Source organism: Lactuca virosa, chromosome 4 (genome assembly GCF_052849685.1).
Source record: "Lactuca virosa cultivar CGN04683 chromosome 4, Lactuca_virosa_CGN04683_v6, whole genome shotgun sequence".
NCBI lineage: Eukaryota > Viridiplantae > Streptophyta > Magnoliopsida > Asterales > Asteraceae > Lactuca > Lactuca virosa.
In genome coordinates, this window is record NC_136429.1 from 342,113,952 (window position 1) to 342,119,943 (window position 5,992).

The window sequence follows — 5,992 nt, forward strand, 5'->3', positions numbered from 1 at the left end:
TGGGCTACCGTTTTGGGCTTAGATACTTGGATTCTCTTTGGACTTCTGAATATAAGTGTTTTGGGATGATTGGAAAGTTGGATGTAACGACCCAAAAATCAAGGGTAAAAATTTCATATAAAACATTGATACCATTTACTTCAAACATTTCAAATCATCGATAACTAAATCATTTATCAGAGTTCATCCCAAAATCATTCATTGCGGAAATCATAGGTGTGTGCACTGCGATCAATCGGAGCTCTTCTTTTCCAAACCGATGATACTTGAAACCAAAACTGTAAACCGTAAGCACAAAGCTTAGTGAGTCCCCCAGAGCATACCCCACAACCAATCCACATAACACATATCATATTAGTTATAGAAGCTATCTCTACCGCATACCACATAACATATTAGCCATAAAGCTATCTCTACCATATAACATTAGCTATAAAAGCTATCTCTACTACATATCACATAACATATCAGCCATAAAGCTATCTCTACCATATAACATTAGCTATAAAAGCTATCTCTACCACATATCCCTGCATAAGGACGGCATGGGCTCCCCCACATGGTCTTACACCTAAGTGTCATGGGCTCCCCCCATGGTCTTTCCCTTCCGGACAACCACGGGCTCCCCCACATGGTCTTACATCCAAGTGCCATGGGCTCCCCCATGGTCTTTCCCTGCCAATATCATATATAATCAAATAGCATATCATGTATCATAGAAGTATCTACACATAACATGTACATAAACCTGTAAGGCTGCCGTGGGCTCCCCCCAAAGTCTTGTACCATTGTGCCATGGGCTACCCCACATGGTCTTCCATGCAAGTATCACAAAGACAACTAGCATACCACCTATCATATAATCACTAGCATACCACTTAGCATAAAGCTAACTATCATACCGCATATCTCTACTACAGCTAGTATACCACATAACATAAAATGGGCCGGCCTTAGTGCCTTAGACCCATTGGTTTGGTGAGAAGACTCGCCTCGCACAGCAGAAGCTTCCCTCATGAATTCCTTAGCTGCTGCCCCGCGAGCTTCCCGAGCTGTCACTACCAAACAATATACCCAATTAGCAATTGGGTCCCATACCAAAATCCTTAATCCATGTATGGGGTAAAATGACCATTCTACCCATGGCCCAGTAAGATCCAAAACTAAGGCCCAATCCCAAAACAAAAGCCCAACACTAGGTAGGCTTTCCAAGCCCACTAGCGGCCCACTAATGGCCCAATATGCCAAATTGGGCCCAACCCCTCCAATGGGCCTTACCTTAAGCCTAAACATCTGACTTCTGATGATCCACTAAGGCCCAAAGTCCACTGCATGGCCCAACCCAAGGCCCAAAACACTCCAAGCCCATAATGATGAGTACGCGGGGCGTACTCCCTTGTACGCTAAGCGTACTGGCTGAGGGTGGTGTACACTGCGCGTACCTGCATGTACGCCCAACGTACTCCTCTGTTAAGCCACTTTTCCATTAAGTGCTTAATACTCTACTCCATAAGCTATAATTTTAGATCCAAGTCCTCTTCAACGTCTAAAACCATAAAGTTGCTTACTTGATGGCTTTGCATGACCCACATAAGCTCAAACTCCAAAAATGATAATCTACTTCCATGGAAATGGTCTTAACTCATGCATGAACCCATTAAGACCTCCAAGATGGCAACTTTCTGACTTAGGGACCCCTTTAGAACTGAGAGTAGCAACTCCAAGTTCTAGAAATCGGATTAAATCACAAAGCTTCAACATTTGGACCAAAATGGTCCAAAAACTCAATCTAAGAGATCTAAGAAGATAATCACCAAGTTTAGATCTTTATACCTTGAAATGGTTAGAAATGAAGCAACAATCCCAGATCTGCAACCTCTCATTTGAACCACCACCATGCCTTGCTCTTCACTTGCTTGGAAAATAGATTCACAACACCATAATGCTCTCTAGTGGCCTCCAAAGCTCAAAGAACACTCATGGGAGGATTAGGGTTTCGTGGTGGCTGCCTAAAGATGAAATGGAGGCTGACCAAAGAGGCATATTATTCCTTTTATAGTGGCATAGCCCTAAAATTAGGGTTTAGAAACTCTGAGCGTACGCTGGGCATACGCCTCCAACACTCGCGTCCATCTTACACCCCTACGCTGGGTGTACCCCAGCTTACGCTGGGCGTACTCACCTGGCTGCCACCTTGCATGAAAACTTTTCCATCCAGGGACCGATTCTGCCAACAACTTCGAATTACTATAACTTCTTCGTTCCAAGTCCGTTTTCGACGAACTTTATATCTACAAAAAGGTAGCATGAAGCCCTACACTCCAAGCTACACCCCAAGCCTTAAAACTTTTCGGATAAAACCCGAGACCCATAAAAGACCGAATTGCCAGATTACGCTTATAACCTTGGCCTCCGAAGACACAAACAAGCACTTTCAAAACCGGGTGTTACATTGGACCTAAGGATAAGGCCCGATATGGAGTCGGGCCCAATTTGGAAAATTGGGCCAATTAAGGGCCTTAAAATATTTTGGGCCTTTTGGATCTAAGATTTGGGCTTGGGCCCTGATCTAATTAGGGAAAGGGTAAAATGGACATTTACCCTATGTATGGATCCTTAATCAAGAATAGTATTCCAATTGTAATTGGATGTTTGTTTACTGTGATAGTTCGGGATTTTCCGTGAGTCGGCAGTCGGGGATTTCAATGCAGCTTGATATTTGAGAGGTGATTGTTCATCACTGTACTTGTTAGGTTGAAGGCACCAAGGTCGGCCATTTTGGATTGTTATCCTGATTATTGCATGATTGAGTATTGTTGTGATCTGTTGGAATTGTATCCTGGTAGATAGGATGATGTTATGCTCAGTGATCTGTAAGATCTGCCTGTTTGTCTGTTGACTGATTATATGTTTATTTGTTATGTATATGTCGGCATGTTATGTGTGGTTGGGTTGAGGCGGTCCTGCTTTGTGCTGAAGGCCAACAGACCTAGGGCATTCCGGATAGACTGAAGGCCAATGGGGCGTACCAGTCAGGCCGAAGGCCCGAAGACCGTTCCAAATAGGCTGAAGGCCCGAGGTGGCGTACCAATCATGTTGAATGTTTTGTGAGCGTACCAGATAGACTGTAGGCCGGTGGGGCGTTCCAGTCAGACTGAAGGCTCTGTATGCATACTGTTTATTGTATTATTCTGGTTTTGTGATGTGTTGGTATTTTGGGGGAAACTCACTAAGTTGTGGGCTTACAATTTTGGATTATGTTTCAGGTACCTCAGATGATCACGGGAAGGCGAATGCTTGATCGTTCACCTCCTCGTGTTTTGTGTTATGATTTATGGGAAAACTCTGATATTCAACATCTTTTGAAAACTATGTTGTAAAAAAATATGATTTTTGGTTGGTTTTAAAAAGTTCAAAATTGTTATGAACTTTATGGGTGTTACAATATGGTTGTTGGACTTTAGAACGACTTAATTGCTAAAATGATTCTGCCATCCGGTGTTTCATGTCTGGCCCTCGTCTGTACATGGTAGTACGTGTACTAAGTAATCTTTATCACACGAAATACACATAAAATATCATTATTTTGTGTAAACACATTACTAGTTGGTGAAATATTTGCTTAAACGCTTATGTGTTATAAGTAAACAAGCTAGTTTTAAACCTCAATATCAATATATGTTATGTCGTTAAAATGATACAACTAATAAAAGTAACATATACTTTCCGACTACAAATGTGCTATGACTGTATAAACGGTTATCAACTTGGTAGTTTCAATATACCTCATACATACACAAAAATATATAAGTTTATATATTTATACAAGTTATAGAACTTGTATCTTAGGCTCATATATGTGTTTGTGTACACTACCCTAAGTTTTATCAACTGTTTAAACAAGCATCACACACTTTTACGCTTACGCTTATTAATTATATTTGTCTTCCATCCGTTTACCCGTATCTGCGGTTGTTAAGTACAACCTTGGTAGATAACTTTATCCGTACAACTTTGTCACTATAAACTTTAACTAGATTTCATTATCTAGAAACCACAGTTTAGATTTCTATCTTTATCAAACATTTCCAAACACAATTTTACTTACAACAAGGGCAATACTTTTTAGATCATATTAAAAGTATCATTATTTCAGAAAACCTGTGACATTCACCAACCTTTGTGTTGACCCTCAAACTTACATGTATTCTGAGGAGATCATTAGACAAACGTTCAGACAGAAGATTGGTCATGAATTACAGACGACCTAGTTATCTGGTTTTTGTTATTTACTTACCTGTTTAAGGAAACTACTGTACTATTATTATTTGTAAGAACCATGTATTCAAACTTAATGATGGAATACAAATGCTATTTTGTTTATCGGTATACTTGTGCTATATATTCAGTTTATCTGTGATCCATGAACTTAGTCGCATTCCCGGTATGTTCCGCCTCAGCCGGGGGTGTGACACAAATCAATAACACAAAACTTTCTCATTCTTGGGTCCTTAATACAAGAGGTGGTTTTCACATTTGTTCTGATATGTAGGGTCTAAAAAAAGTGAAGAAGTCGAGCATGGAAGGTTGAACCTGATCGTAGGGAATATGTGTTCTTCATCTGTTATGAAGATTGGGACGTATGGACTTGTGCTCGATGGTGGTGTTAGGTTAGATTTGATTAATTGTTGTTATTCGTCAGAAATGACAAGAAACATTATTTTATTTCATGCTTTGTTCAGATAAAGTTTAAGATATTCATTTGATAATGACAATGGTTCTATTTTGGTTTATAAAAATGGTTGTTTTATATTCAAAGCTTTACCTTGTAATAGTGTGTATGAAACTGTGAAATGTGTTGATAACTTAGGTAATAGTGTATTCCATATTGATTCGTTTGATGGTGTAGACAAAGCATGCTTATGACATTGTTGTCTTGGGCACATTAACAAGAAGCACATCTACCAAGTCCAAAAGGACGGAGAGTTGGAATAATTTGTGCTGAGTCTAATTGTGTTGCGTCTTGGGCTTTATCTTTTGTATCCGGATTGGGCCTGTCCATCCGTGATTATCTAGTAGGGTTATACTATAAATATGCATGCATGTATGCATTAGACGGGGTTGATTATTACGCTCATTGTTTTGTATCCCTAAACACCTCTACAGTCGAAGTTCTTAATCGAGCTCTTCTGAGGTGTTGAAGTATTAATCATACGATATATTCAAAGCCATTCTTGTGTTCTTGATTACATTCTTAACTGTTTGCTTGCATAGAATCTAACGATCCTAAAAGAACTTTGTTCTAACAATTGGTATCAGAGCAGGAGACTGTGTGATCAATACACATTCCTTCTGTATTCAGAATTCTTTAGGGTTTCCGCTTTTATCGTATAAATAGAAGCCGTCTTCTTCGTATCGACGGCAACTCTGTTTCAGATAAAACCCTGATCCCAAGTTTACAGGTTTGATTCTAGCAGCTCACCATGTCTCACGAAGATTCGCAAAAAAATCCCATCAACATCTCAAATAGCATTGGATCAACAACCAGGATACCCATACTCTACACTCAAGACTATGAACTATGGGCGCATCACTTTGAAGACTACGTGGTTGGATCTGAAGATAATGGCTATCTCATCTGGGAAGCTATCACACTTGGGCCGTTTGTTCATTCAGGAACGAACACGACAGTTAAGTCCCAAAAGGAATATAACAAGCTGGTGGCGGATGTAGAGAAGATGCCACAGGATGAGAAAGACAAGTTGCTGTGTAACGTGAAGGCCATGAGAATGATCAGATTCGCCTTGCAATCTGACACTTTTCGATTGGTTGGATCATGCACGACGGCCAAAGAAATCTGGGATAGGTTGAAAGAACTTTATTCAACTGATGAAGATCTGGAAAACTCCATTCAAACCTTGCTGCTGTCAAAATTTGGAGTTTTCGAACAGAAACCAGAAGAAAAACTCTTACAAACTTTCGATCGGTTCAA